Source organism: Humulus lupulus, chromosome 9 (genome assembly GCF_963169125.1).
Source record: "Humulus lupulus chromosome 9, drHumLupu1.1, whole genome shotgun sequence".
Lineage (NCBI taxonomy): Eukaryota > Viridiplantae > Streptophyta > Magnoliopsida > Rosales > Cannabaceae > Humulus > Humulus lupulus.
The window spans coordinates 19,819,178-19,835,389 of record NC_084801.1 but is presented as its reverse complement, the minus strand read 5'-3'; the positions used below and the strand labels follow the sequence as shown (position 1 = coordinate 19,835,389).

Here is a 16,212-nt window from a genome sequence, read left to right as displayed (position 1 = left end):
TGAGAATAACTCGGCTTTATTAATATAGTTAGCGTTACCACTCTATTAAGTGAAGCCAAAAACGACCATTTAGAAAGCAGAAGAGATGCATCCAGCGAGCTGCAGAAATTCACACAGAATACCAACTTACTGAATCAAAAGAGAAGGAGAAACAGAAAAATAATGCAGCTTGGTTGTTAATATTTAAAACACAAAGCTATAGCTCCGTTCACACAGGCACAAATGAAAAGCTTCATATTTGGACATCCCTTATAAAAAATAATATAAAAAAGAAGCCTGCTGCTAAAGTAACAGAAAAAATATGATTTAGTTTTGAGTCCAATTTGGGCAACTTATATTAATAATACTTAGCGAAACAAAATTAACTAGAAGAAACTGAAAAAATATGAATGAAACTATACCAACTTGAAGCTTCACATAGAAAATAACCACATCGTTTTTCTCAACTACCTGTCATATAATCACACAAAAAATAAGCACAATAGACAAAAAAAATTATATGGAATTATATGTTTATTTGATATATTTTATTATGATTATGTGAGTTATATAATAATGTAACTAGTTATGTATGTTTAAGGATATTAAATAAGCATGAATGCCCATTTCTTATTAGAAGGGTAATTTTTGTAATTTGGCCTGTTATGGGCATAATTGTATATATGTGTATATATGTGATAAATGTGAGAGACCACATTATTATGCGGGTTACTCGGCACGAGACGATCCTAGGGAGCAAGTTAGCAGGAAAGTCACAACGGGACCCAACACCCAACTCGAGGCGAGTCAATGGGTATTTTAGGTATTTGGCATTAAATTGGGTTATCAGGTAATGAGAATGAATGATTGAGGATATATTTGGAGTTAGTGAGTTTAGGAGGGAATGCCGGGGAATTTGACCATTTTGCCCTCGTGGACGTTTTTGGTACCCCGAGCCTCGGGATTAGCTTAAGTAAACTCAAGCCTTAGGAAAACATAAAAGAAAAACACAAAAACACTTCACTAAACCGACTCTCTCTCTCACACTCTTTCTCTCTAAGCTTCCTTAAGCTAGTTTTTTTGAAGAATTAAGAGGATTGTGGTTGGAAACCAAAGAATTGAAGGCTCAAGATTAGAATTCGGATAGCTTGTGGCTAAAGGATGACCGTTCACAACTGAGGTAATGTTTTAATCTCTGTTGTAACTAAATTTTCGTAGAATTCATAGTTGTTCTTCAGATGTTCTTGAGCCTTATAGCTCAAGAGTTGAATTTGGTATTTTGATGAGTTTTGCAACTAGGTTTTAGTTGGTTTAACTGTTGTGAAGATATTAAAATGAAGGAAATCTTGGTTCGTAGGGCCAAGTCGTGGCTTTATTCTTGAGGGGCCGCGACTCAACCAAACCCAGGGCCCTGGGAGGCCCCTGTTTGGGAGGCGCCCCACAACCCTCAAGGGTTAGGTCGCCGCCCATGTCCCTTTAATAGAGGAGGAGGGCCTCTAACCCGAGCAGTGCGCCATGACCCTCAAGGGTAGGTCGCAGCCCACCTGGGTTTCTTTGGCCTTGGTGAGTTTTTAGTGATGGGAATCTATTCTTTAGGGCTCGATATCGATTCTACTACCCGCTTTAGTAGAGTTCGAGACCCCGGAGGCTAGGACTCAGTTCGGAAGCCTTTATTGGGTTGTTATTGAAGGAATCCTATATTATGGTTGTGAGTAGGTTATCACCAGGGGCTCGAAACTGGGATCGTGCTCGAGGGTCGTTCTTATTTTACGCTATACTCGGACCTGAGGTAAGAAAACTACACCTAACATATATTATGTGTAACCAGGGCTTGGCCCGACTGTTAATGATAATTATGAATAAGGCTTGGGCCCTTGAGAACGTTTATATTTAGGTTATCGTTTCACATGTTGTTAATCCTACTTGAATATTCTATACCAGTTTAAGTGTTACATGTCTGTTTGCATGGTTCGCGAGGCTAGGGCTTGGCCCCGTTAAATAAATATGATTATTATTATGATTGTGGTTACTTGATGGTGTTATGTGATTAGCATGCATGCGTACTCTTCTTGTTGGGGTATGCCTATCCATATATGTTTCTGTGTTGATATTCGAAAACCTGGTTCAGGGCTTGACTTATTAGTCAAGGACGGCAATAGCGCACTACGTGCTGGTTGAAGGGCTTGGGCCTAAAGCAGCAACGTACTATTTCATTGGCCGACCCTATGGTCGTTGGAGAACCTAAGTTGTTTGGCTAGCTCTATGGCTAGTTACTCACAATTAAGGGCGAGGGCCCCAATTGACTCTACGGTCACATAGTTAGGGCATAAGGCCCTGAGGTTGACCCTATGGTCAACTGTTTAGGGAAATGGCCCCAAATTGGTCCAATGACCAATTATTTGTAACTAAATGACTGTATGAGTAGGTTATTAATGCTAGACATGCTAGATAAGTATTTGGGAATCTGTACTTTCTGTTTATGCATATGCTTGAGTTTTGTTTCTGAGCCTTGGCTCATAGGTGCTATGTGATGCAAGTAAAGGAAAAGGAAAGCTTGACCAGCCATGAGTTGGAGAGCTTCGGTGGCAACGTGTACATATGCGGTTGCTCGACAACCACGACCGAGGTTATCTCAGATGAACTAGGGTTGTAGGCTTGTTTTGCCGGATGTTATTTTTGATGTACATACATCTTTTTAAAGGTTTGGTTGTAATACTTTGGGATCCCCATGAATGTATGAAACTTTTAAAATAAAAGTTAACGGTTCCTTTGACCAAAAATTTTAACCCTAACCCTTGTCATTAACAATAATTACACATTTTCTTTAACCAAATGACTTGATTAGCAAGTCTGACACAATTTAAAGTACACAGTTTAACAGTCCTGGACTATGAGGATGTTACAACAATAATATACAACTCATTCTCTCCTAAATCAGTAACATTGTCCATATCGTTACCTCGTGGTGGCTGCAGTGGCTGCAGTGGTTGTGGCCATGGATATTGTGGAGGTAATGTTGATGATCCTGCTCCAAACGGGTAATAAGGATATGGCGGAGGCTGCATCCATGATGCTCAAAATATTTAAGGATAAGTTGGTGGAGGTTGTGATGGTACTGCTCCAAACATGTAAGGAGATCCCATAGGTTGTGATAAGGGCAGTGGCGATGATTTGTATAGCATGGGTTGATCGAGGGTTGATGAGAAGATGATCCGGGTGGTCGAGGATTTTGTACTAATCCTTAGGTCCATTGTAATGTGTTGCAAAATGTTGGTGTCTTTTTGTTTTCCTATCGCGGTATCGATCTTTCATCTCTCGATCGATATCGTCTAGACACCGTGTGGAATCCAATCGACCATCTATTTGATAATACCACTACATCGAAAAGAAAACATATTAATAATTAATTAAATAAATTAGTCACCTTAAAAGACACATTCTTTAGTAACAATTAAAATAAATTACCCAACATAATATTTGTAATGACTAAGTCTTTGTAGTGTTAAGGCATTACTTCCCATATATCGTCATGTCCAAGAATTCTCTGTGAGACATGGGTGTCGACGAGGCGGACAAAAACAACATGTTCGGCCCCCACAACTTTGTACGAGCGTGGACTAAATGTTAGCTCCAATGGATGACCAGCATTTTTACGTTTGGTGGGGCTGCTATATTTGTTTGAATAACACAAATTAATTAGAAATATTAACTAATAAACTACATTAGTGGGTAAGATAGAAGAAGAGAAAAAAAATACCTAACTTGCATGAAGTAGGGATCCTACTAGGATGCAGCAGAGGTTCATCGCCAGCATCTCCACCATGCGCTCGTGCCACATCTAAGGACATCTTTATACTAAGTATAACAAATTTGTTTATTAGTTTAAACATTTCGACCCGGTGGATCCCTTGGAGATAGTAAGCAGACATCTACTACTCCCCATTTTTTCAAGATATTTGAAGGAGCATCTTGAAAAAATGAGGAATGCTAGATGAATACATTGACTTGGATTATTATCTCTGAGGCATCCACTGGATGTATGTTGTAACGCCATGGATATCCAAGACCATTAAACTGTGTATTTTAAATAGTGCTGGACTTGGTAATCAAGCCATTTGGACATAAACGTGTAACTAGAAGTAATTAACGGATTAGGGTTAAAAATTTTGGTCAAAGAAATATTTACTTTCATTAAAAGCTTAAGTTCATACGTGGGATTCAAAAATAAACATTTAAAAAGTCATTTACAATCCAAAAGGGTGGTTACAACACAAGCCCACCTAAGCGGCAAAATTAAGGTTTAATCCTAGTTTCTCTGTGAATCCCCGACCAAGGGGGTCGAGCAAGCTACATATGTGCACGCCGCCACCGAAGCTCTCCAACTCATGGCTGGTCCAGCTTCCCTTTTCCCTAACCTGCACCACATAGCACCCGTTAGCCAAGGCTCATCAAGAGACTTAAAAATGCTCATAAGCAATTAATAACATATTACAGAATCATAATAACTATGTCAAGCAGTAATAACCCTACTCATGCAAGCATTCAATCCATATTAGTGTCTATAGAGTCACACCGGGGCCCGTTGACGTAGGATAAGTGACTGTAGAGTCACCCTAGGGCCCATTGCACTATCCTCTATATAACGAGCCTTAGAGTTGGCCAAGTGTACCTTGCACTTTATTTTCTAAGTGACCATAGGGCCGGTTAAGCGTATACCATGCTTCTGGATAGGCCTAACCATATCAGCCAGCACTCAGCGCACTATTGCAGCCCTTGACTCATAAGTCAATCCTTTCAACAAAGTAAAACAGATAAGCATGCATTATATATTACAAGTATGCACAACACAATTAACATGTCTAATAATACAGTCCAAGCATGGTCATAACCATGTTCAATAACCGGGTCAAGCCCAAATCACATACTGGGTGCAATTTTCTAACCTCTAGTCCAAGCATTGGATAAATAAAAATGACCCTCGATCACGATCATATCCCAAGCCCCAGCGGTAACCTAGTAACAACCATAAATAATATCCTCATTAAGATTCAATCCCATAAACAAACTCTGGGACTAATCTCGTGCCCTCGGGACCTCCAATTCCACCCAATGGAGTGGTGGAATCACCCCTCGAGCCCCCAAGTTCTTCCCAAGCTCTAAAAATGAGGCTAGTTGAAATTGACATAGGGCAGGGGCGCCCAAACAAAGGACAGGGGTGCCCAAACAAGTCAAAGAGTTCCCAGGAACTCCCCTGCGTAGCACAGGGGTGTCAGAACAAGGGCAGGGGTGCCCAAGCAAGTCAGAGAGCCCCTAAATCCCTCCCCTGTGCGCCCAAACCCAGGGTAGGGGCACTACAACGTGAACCCGGAATTCTGGGTTTCGTTTTCTGTGATTCCTCCGACCTAAATTCATCAAAATCTGACCCAAGACCCTCAATAGTCATCAAACCAAGCTCCTGAATCATTACTAACGAAACCTTGACCCCCAAGTAGGTTATCCAAGTGCCCAAGAACCCACAAAACAACCTCAAAGTTCTCAAAAAACAGAAATTCCAAGAACCACACTTTGAGTTCTTGAAACTCATAATTTTCTCCAATTCATGAATTCAAATTCCAAACCCATAACCCAGACCTAATACCAACCTCTAAATTAGTTTAACAACCAATTCCACCATCAGTCCAACCTTTCAACAACACTAAGGGCTCCAATTGCAAATTTTAAAAATAAAAACCCATCTATACTCAATAACATCAAGAAACCCCCAAGAAAAACACTTAATAACCGTGACGACCCTCAAAATATACAAGACCAAAATCATGCGAAAATTTAAACTTTTTACTTTTAACTCATTGTACCGAAAATCCATAAAAAAAAACATTTAAAAAGATCGTGTGCGCACACTTTTAGTTTAGCAAATAGAAATATCACTACTCTTCCATAGAGTTATAACAAAACAATTATCCCGAAAGAAATAACAAATTTCCAGCCTTTTCTTTTCAAAATAGTGATTCATCAAAAACCTCTCCAAGACAGGCCACAAGTACATATCCACAAGCGAAATTCGGCACCCACTGCTCCACTTTACTTTTGCACTAACCTAAAACATGAAACAACTAGGTAAGCGAAAATGCTTAGTAAGAATAGCCTTAAAACACAAGTATACTAAACCCAGTAACAGGTTGACTTAAGGTAGTTATCACTACCGGTCATTAGGGTATTGGATAAGTTCTAACCCTATCATACAATTCTCAAACAATAGCCAAATAAGAATCAAATACTTTGATTGTACCTAACAGACAACGTTACACATATCATGATAACCTACACTCAGAAAATCCCAGAACATTCAAGATATATATATAATTACACAATTTAATCAAATCAACAAGCATAAGGGATCTTGCCTCCATCCCGGATTCCCTCTTAACATCCTGGCTCCAACTTGAACTTTGTCTTACCATGTCCTGGCTCCAACCCGAACTTTATCTTACCATGTCCTGGCTCTAATCCGGACTATAATTTTACCATGTCCTGGCTCCGAACCCAGACTATAATTTCACCATGTCCTAGCTCCGACCTGGACATATTATTTTACCATGTCCTGGCTCCGACCCGGACTATAATTTTACCATGTCCTGGCTCCGACCTGGACTATAATTTTACCATGTCCTGGCTCCAACCCGGACTATAATTTCACCATGTTCTAGCTCCAACCCGGACTATAATTTCACCATGTTCTAGCTCCAATCCGGAGAGTATTACAATAAGGTTCTATCTCCAACCCACTCACTTACCATTAAGCCACAGAATGCCTAAGCACTGCAAAGGTAAGCATTAAGCATACCCTGGTCTTAACGACCCAAGAAAAACTACATCAATCTACTACCACAAGCACACACTAGTATATTCATGTTGTAGCCAAGAAAGAGAAAGGCTAACTTACTTGGAGTCATTAGTTCCTAGCTGGATCTTTAACACTGCTTTTCGTTTTATCCTTTCGCGGTTACTGTAATTAATGCACTGTACTCGGATTAAGCTATGGCATGCTCTTATAGCTAATATTCTACGATAGCTACATGCAATAAAGTTCTCTTAGAGACTCTATACTATAGCCTCTTATACACCTTACAGTGTATAAGGCCGGATTTCGTTTCAGTCTTTACGGTATCATTAGAAAATTGGCCTCACCAAAACACTCTGTGTGTGCCGTGCATCTTAATATTCTTTAATTAAAGAACCCTCTGATGGAATAACTCGTATTTTGGTTTTAGGAAAAAGGAGTTCTACTCAACTCATAACTTTAGAAAAATACCAACTTGTCATCCTTTTACGAAAGTTTACCGTTTTCTGTCATTTACCAAAATACCGCTTTTTGACCCTTTACAAATAATATCTGACAATGCTATCCCATTCTCTTAAAGGTTTTACAAAACCCAAACTCCCATTCTTACCATTTTTATCCATAACCTAGGATCTCTTTTTATGTTATTTTTTAAAAGAAGGGTAGTTGGACCCTTAACTTACAAAATGGTAAAAATCAATTTTTAAATTAACTCAAGCTGATTTTGGATTGGTTAAATCTCCAAATCCGCAGTTATCTTTGCAAAGGATTATTTCTTCTCATTTCCAAAACATTAATGTCATTGTATATTTTAAAGTGATAAAGTTCCGCTTTTAAGGTTTTGCCCTCAATTGAGTTTTTAACCAAAACCCGTAAACTATCGTTCACGTATTCTGTGTCATAAGGACGAGAACTAGATGAAATTATCGCGTCATATCTTATTTTAGGTTAAGAGAACTAACCTCCCAAAAACCACTTTTCATTAAGGTTCGAAATTACTACCTTTCAGATTTTAGGGCAAATTTAGAAAAATCATTTCTCTTAAACCGTGACACAATTTTCTAGAAATTTTTACAAAAGTCTTAATACACATCTTAAATAATTTCCCTCCAAATTTCATAATTTTTTGGATGCGAAAAAGCATTCAAATATTTAAAGAAATCTGGGTAGTGCCTGCTACCTAGAAGTTTTTCCCAGATTTTAAGGTACTTTGGAAATTTATTTCTCTTACACTATAACCAAGTTCTTTGTAAAGTTTTACAGGGATCTTTTTACATGTATAAATTATCTTCCTTAAAAAATTTATAATTTTTGGAGAAATAGAACCCATCAAAATGTTTAAAGCAATCTGGGCACTGCATGTTGCTCAGAAGTTTTGTTTCCAGATTTTAGGGCACATTTAAAAAAATTATATTTCTTATATCTTAACACATTTTCCTCTAAAATTTTACAGTGACCCTTATACATGTTTATAATAACACCATATCAAATTTCATAAATTTTTAATTAGTAAAACCTGTTCAAAAGTCAAAACAATCTGGGAAATGCACGCTGCCTTTAATTTTCCAGATTTGCATCACAATGCCAAAAAGTGCATAACTTGGGGTTTACAAATACCTTTTTACGATTTTCCAAACCCTCTTATTGAGTACTCACAAAGAAATATATAACTACATAAATATTTTTCACAAACAGAGGAGGTAGAATGTAATCTGACCTATTGGAATCCAGACCGCGAAATTTTGGCAGCATTCATTTTTACACAACCTAACAACAATAAGCATTTCTAGCATAACCCTAGCCGCATGCATGCATGAAAATCACACAATATCAACCTTAAGCACAAAATTAACTCCAAAAACATTAAAATAACCTATACAACCAGATCCACCAACATAAATCACAAAACTCAAGAACAACCATAAATTTCTACCTTTGATAGTTCTAGCTTGGAGATATGCTTTCCTTAGCTTCCTAAAACTCCCCCTTGTGCTCTACACTCTCAAACCAAGCCCCAAAGTCCCAGATGCATATTTTTAAGAGAGAGTTAGGGTAGAAAGACTTAGATGAGGGAGTAAACATGCAAACTATCGAGGTCTCTTACCTTGCTTTCACTTGATCACCAAAGTGTTAAATCCTTGAGATTCTACCTAAGCTTATCTTGAACCATAGAACACAAGATCAATGCCATGAATGGCTATTAGATCACATGCCTATAAAATTAACCCTTACAGTTTCAGGTTTGAAGAGGAAAAGAGGAGAAAAATGAAGTAGGTTTCGAAACTTACTCTACACAAGTGTTCTCTTAAGCTTCTCCATCCTTCAATGGGGAAATGAGTGCTCTGGGTTCATGGAGAGAAAAATTGCAGAAATGGAGAGTAGAGATACTTAGGATTTCGGTTTTGGGGAGAGGAAATGGAAAGAGTTTTTTCTTGAGGGAAAAGGAAATTTAAAAAAAAAAAAATGATTAGAAGTGTAAAAGAGAAATGATTCGGGTTTAGCCAATGAGTGGGGTAAGACTCTTACTCTTCCCCTAGGGTAGATTTCCTAGGCTCTTGAGAGCCCTAGGCATAGCCTTGCCGTCCCCCCACCCCTTCTCTGTCTCCTCCCGTGGAAAAGACATTTATGCCCTTGCTCCTTTTTATCTCTCTCCTTAGACACTCAAAGGCCCTTTGGTAATTTTACTTATCTAAAATTCCCTAAAATTTTACCCTATAGTTTTTAAATATCTCCAAGCATAATTAATTAAATTAAATGTCACCTAAAATAAAATTCATCACATATCACATAATTTTGGTAATTTATCAAATTGACCAAAATACCATTAGTGGCTCGAGCAAGAAATTCTCATTCTTAAGCCCGGTTGATTGGTATTCAAACCTTAATCATCTTAAACTTGTTCGTTCGACTATAAAGTCCTAGTTTTTAATATTTTTATTCCATATTATTTCCTATTTTATTTAATCCAATATTTTTCTCCCATTAGGGTTTATTCCTTGGTCCAAGACCAATCTTTATTTGCATAATGCTAGATCATTTACCAGATCATTACATCAGCTATAAAATTCAGTAATCATCACAAATTCATATAATATCATTTATCAAAATAATATTCCACATAATTCTTCACCGGCTCCAACCGGCTACTAACGGGTGCTCAAAACATGAGATGTTACAATACCTACCATTTATAAAAGTTTCATCCACGAAAATCAAAACAGACGGGGATACCGCCCCTGCATCTCGGCTTCCGTCTCCCAGGTCATCTCTTCAATGTCGTTGTTACACCACTGCACCTTTACCAAAGGTATTCTTTTGTTTCTTAACACTTTGTCTTTCAAATCAAAAATTGCGTTGGTTTTTCCTCATAACTCAGTTAAGGATCTATGCTAAGTTCATCGTAACTTAGCACATGCGTGGGGTCATTCATGTACTTCCTTAAGGTTGACACATGGAATACATCATGAACTCTAGAGAATGCAGGCAGAAGGGCTAGTCGGTAAGCCACCCTTCCAATGCGTTCCATAACCTCGAATGGTCCTAAGTACCTAGGGTTTAACTTTCCTTTTTTCCAAACCTCATAGCTCCTCTCAGTGAAGCTATCTTTAACAGTTCTTGTCTGTAACTTCAAATTCTAAAGGGGTCCATCGATGATCGGCATAATTACGTTGGCGATCTATAGAGGTCTATCGCCTCTGAAGAATCGAACTAATGTCCTTCATAGCTTGGTCTACCTCTTCTGATCCCAAGAATTTCCTCTCACCAGTCTCATGCCAGTGGATTGGAGCATGACACTTTCTTCAGTATAGTGCCTCACATAGAGCCATTTTTATCGAGTCATGATAGCTATTGTTGTAGGCGACTCAATTAATGGAAGTTTTACACTCCACGAACCTTGAAAATCTAGCATGCAAGCTCTCAACATATCCTCCAAGGTCTGAATTGTTCTTTCAATCTGGCCATCCATCTATGGGTGGAAAGTAGTACTAAACTTGTGTTTAGTTACCAATCCTATTTGCATTCTCTTCCAGAACGCAGAGGTAAATCACTTGTCACGAGCAGACACTATAGAGACGGGAACCCCATGTAATCGCACTATCTCAGTAATGTAAAAATCTACCAACTTATCCCCACTGTCTGTTGTCTTAATGGGTAAGAAATGAGCAGATTCTGTCAGTATATCCACAATAAACCATATTTCATCGTGCCCATTCGGAGTGTGTGGTAACACGGTAACAAAGTCCATGGTCACCATTTCCCATTCCCACTTAGGGATCTCTAGCGGTTGCAATAACTCTGCGGGTCGCTGATGCTCCGCCTTGGTTTGTTGACACGTCAAACAGTGTGCCACGTACTTCGTTACATCTCTCTTCATTCCTACCCACCATAAGTATCTTTTGAGATCCTGATACATCCTAGTGGTTCCTGGGTGCATAGCATAAGGAGTATTATGAGCCTCATAAAAGATTTGTTTCTTGAACTCCTTATCATTAGGCATGCATAATCTAACATTGAAACCCAACACTCCATTCTCCGAGATGTGAAGGGGCTTGGCATCCTTCTTGTTCATAAGGTATTTAATAGCAGAATGATCTGTGTAAACAATCACCTTATTACTAATTAAATATGGCCTGAACTTGTCAAATGCAAAGACAATGTCAATTAATTCCTTCTCAATAGTTGCATAATTTAATCGAGCATCATTCAAGGTTCGACTAGCATAATAAATCGTTCGGAATACCTTGTCAACTCGTTGTCCCAAAACCACTCCTACTGCATAATCACTAGCATCGCACATTAATGCAAAAGGAAGTTCCCAATTCGGTGATACAACAATTAGGGCAGTCACCAATCTTTCCTGCAGTGTGTTAAATGCCCTTAAATAGTGAGTATCAAAGTTAAATACCACACCATTCATAAGTAGAGTAGATAAGGCCTTTGAAATTTTTTTAAAAGTCCTTTATAAATCTCCTATAAAATCTAGCATGGCCCAAAAAACTACGAACCCCCTTAACAGACACTGGTGGAGGTAAGTTTCCTATTATCGATATCTTGGCCCTATCGACTTCAATACCATGTGAATTTTGTGGCCCAATACTATGCCTTCTGTCACCATAAAGTGACACTTCTCCCAGCTTAATATTAAATTTGACTCCTCACATCTTTTCAAAACCCTTTCCAAATTAGACAAGCATCCATCAAAAGAGGGCACAAAGGCTGAGAAGTCATCCATAAAGATCTCTATACCTTTTTCCACCGTGTCTGAGAAGATAGACATCATACATCTTTGAAAAGTTGTTGGAGGATTACATAACCCAAATGGCGTTCTCCAAAATGCAAAAGTTCCATAAGGGCACGTGAAGGTTGTCTTTTCTTAATCCTCCAGTGCTATGGGAATTTGATGGCATCACGAATACCCATCCAAGAAACAGTAATAAGGATGGCCAGTCAATCTGTCTAAAATCTGATCTACAAAAGGCAAAGGGAAATGGTTTTTCCTGGTGGCCTTATTCAGTTTAAGGTAGTCTATAAAAATTCTCCACCCCGTCACCGTACAAGTTGGAATTAGTTCATTATTATCATTCTTTACCACCATCGTGCCACCCTTCTTCAGGTATACTTGAACAGGACTAACCCATGCACTGTCAGATATTGCGTAAATTACCCTTGCATCCAACGATTTAAGAATTTCCTTCCTTACCACCTCTTTTATTGAAGGATTGAGCCTCCTTTGAGCATCGATACTAGGCGCACTATCCTCCTCCATTAATATACGGTGCATCACCGTTGAAGGGCTTATACCCTTGATGTCTGCCAAAGTCCACCCAATTGCTAGCTTATGAGCCCTTAACACCCTAAGTAGCTTCTCTTCTTCAATTAGAGACAATGAAGCTGAAATAATAACCGAGATAGTGTCATTCTTACCCAAATAAGCATACTTAAGATGATCCGATAATGTTTTTAACTCAAGAACTAGTGGCTTCCCTATAGATGGGAGAGGTCTCTCAGGCACTTGCCCCAATTCCTCATATTTCTTTTTATAAATTTGCTCTGATGAGTTCAACCACCTAACATATTCACTATCTTCAGTATCAGCACACTCTTCAGGACTTTCAACCAAACTCAACTCAAGTGGATCTTCAATAGAATGGACCCCTTTACCTTGTTCCTCCAATACACTAACACTAAAACAATTGTCACTAGCTGAAGGATATTTCAAGGCTTTAAAAAACATTAAAAATAAACTCATTACCTTATACTCTGAGCCTTAACTCACCCTTCTGGACATCTATCAATGCTTGCCCCCGTGGCTAAAAATAATCGTCCCAATATAATAGGCACATCCTCATCTTCTTTCATATCTAAAACAATGAAATTTGCTGGGAAAATTAACTTATCTACCTTTACTAGAACATCCTCTATAATACCTCGGGGGTGTGTTAATGAACGGTCAGTAAGTTGAAGAGTAACCATAGTGGATCTAGCTTCCCCCAAACCAAGTCTTTTAAATATGGACAGCAACATTAAATTAATGCTTGCACCCAGATCACATAAAGCCCTCTCACAATGAAAGTTCCCAATGGTGCAAGGTATAGTGAAACTTCCCAGATCTCTAAACTTTTGAGGAAGTTTCTTTTGAATAATTGCACTACACTCTTCATTTAATGCCACAGTCTCATAATCCGCCATTTTTCTCTTATTAGACAATATCTCTTTCATAAACTTCACATAACTAGGCATGTGTTCTAGAGCCTCTGCAAAAGGAATGTTAATGTGAAGTTTCTTAAATACTTCAAGAAATTTGGAGAATTGTTTGTCAAGATTGGCCTTTCGGAACCGTTGAGAATAAGGAATTTTTGGTGTAGGGTAGGTGTATTTCGGCTTCTCTGTCTTTGGAAAATCTTCAGTAACCTCCTCTTGTGCTGGACTAGCAACATGTTAATCCTCTGTCTTCTTTCCCTTGTAATCCACTGTAGGTCCATCATACTTAGTCCCACTCCTCAAAGTGACAGCTTGACATTGCTCTTTAGGATTTACCTCTGTGGAACTAGGAAAATTCCCTTGCTGTCTACTAGAAAGTAGTTTAGCTAACTAACCCATTTGTGTCTCCAAATTCCTGATTGAAGACCTTGTCTCTATCATGAATTGATTCAATTGGTCTGGCTGAGTTGTTGGTGAGTTCATTGGAGAATGTGGTGGTGGATGAAATGGGATTGGATTTGGATCATAATAAGGTCTAGAATGTAGTCCATAAGTTGGTTGACGAGGTGGTTGTTGAGGTGGATATTGTGGATACTGTGGTTGTAAACCTTGGTTATTTTTCCAAGATAGGTTAGGGTGATTTTTCCACGTAGGAGTATAGGAATTTGAGTAGGTGTTGGGTGCAAGTCTTGAAAGCTACCAATAACATGTGCCTATTCCAAAGGCATACTATTTACGTTTGTTGAGCAACTAGCTGTGCTCAGGCATTGTTCATAAGAATGTGGTCCCCCACAAATCTCACAACTCATGACATTTTGTACTTGCATTGCTTGTGCGGCGAGGTTATTCTGCTATAAGTGCTTGGTGAGAGATTCTACTTGTGCAGTCAATAAAGCAATAAGATTGACCTCTAAGACTCCTGCCACCTTCTTATTCTCATTCTTAGTAGGCAAATTGTAGTTATTCATGGCCATCTCTTCTAGTAGTTCATAAGCTTCATTAGTGCTTTTTCTCATAAATGCTCCTCCCGATGCTGCATCAATTATTGTCCTTGTATTTCCCCCCAAAACATTGTAAAATGTATGCACCAACAGCCACTTCTCTATTCCGTGATGTGGGCACTTCCTTTGAAATTATTTAAAACATTCCCACGCATCATATAAAGACTCCCCATCCAACTAATGAAAGTTATTAATCTAACCTCTATATCGGGCTGACTTTGTAGGAGGAAAATATTTACCAAGGAATTTCTGAGCCAAATCTTCCCAAGTAACTATAGAGTTGACTTGTAATGAATTCAACCAACTCTTAGCTCTGTCTCTTAAAGAAAACGGGAATAATCTTAAACTGACAGCATTGTGACTCACCCCGTTCATTTTGAATGTCACACACAACTCTAAAATATTGGTGATATGGAGATTTGGATCCTCGTTTGGTAATCCCCCAAATTGTACACAATTTTGTACCATTTGAATAATCGAGGGTTTTATCTCAAAATTATTTGCCTCAGCAGTAGGAGGATGAATACTCAAATGTATCCCCGTAATAGTAGGGAGTATATAATTTCTCAATGGCGGATCGGCTTCAGCTGCATTACCCAGATTTGCATTATTGTGCACATCACTATTAGCATTCTCAGCCATGGTAAAATCCAACCTTTTCTTTATCTTGCGATTTTCTCTGCACATTCTCTCATTTTCAAGATCTATCGGTATGAGTTCCTTTTGTCTACTTCCCCACATATACCAATAATTCATGAAACACAATACAACCTCGATCTGAATGAGTGTAAAATATAAAAACCAAATTAGAACAAAAACACAATTAATTTTGATATTGGAAATTAAGTCCCGGGCAACGGCGCCAAAAACTTGATCACAAAAATTATGTACGCAAGTGCACGTAATCGATTCAAGTAAAATAGATAGTAAATAAAGTATCATTTCCACAAGGACTATCAACCAATTACCAATAATCATTCTTTACTTTCTATTTGGCAGATAAAGTTAAGATGGATAGATCTAACTTAAAACACAATTTCAATAACTAAAAAAAACAAAGCAGTTAATCAAAGCATAAAAAACAATACTAAAATGACCTAGGGTATTAACTTCATCAACTTTTCATTCTATTAATTTTATTAATCAGTTCTAAATTTCTTTCTTCCTATTCTAACAACATGTTAACATAAATCGATTTCTTTTTCAAGATATACGATCTCAACCTATATGCAGGTTTCTACATCTCTGTGATAAACTTAACATATAGCAGGCATTAAGCATAGAAATCTAATTACTACACAAGCCATATAGGTACTTCCGTCCAATATGTAGCCTGTGTCTATATAACGATAGCATATTCAATTCACATCTTTCGAATTTTGAATCAAAATCATAAATCAAGAAAATATTTATCAGGTATTTACTAGCATTAAGCAAACATTATACATATTAGAATAGAGAAGAATCAATAGAATTCCAAGTGACTACATTAAACCCTAGATAGAAGTGTTTAGTTCATATCGGACATGACTAAAACAACAAAATAATTATTCATGAACATAAAATTCAAGACTTGAAGAAGAAATAAAAAAATATAAAAGTGGAGAAAAACTAATCTGAAAATCAAAATTAATCTCTAAATTTGTAATTAAAATCTGACCTAACCCTAATTAAAAGTCTGAATTTATA

The 16,212-nt window shown here is 37.9% G+C and overlaps 1 non-coding gene across 1 annotated transcript; it reads left to right on the top strand.

The window, feature by feature from the left end:
- The first annotated feature begins 14,626 nt into the window (after nt 1-14,626).
- LOC133802982 (small nucleolar RNA R71) lies at nt 14,627-14,732 on the top strand. Its single transcript, XR_009877722.1, has one exon. It is a non-coding gene; the product is annotated as a small nucleolar RNA R71 (small nucleolar RNA).
- The last annotated feature ends 1,480 nt before the right edge of the window (nt 14,733-16,212 follow it).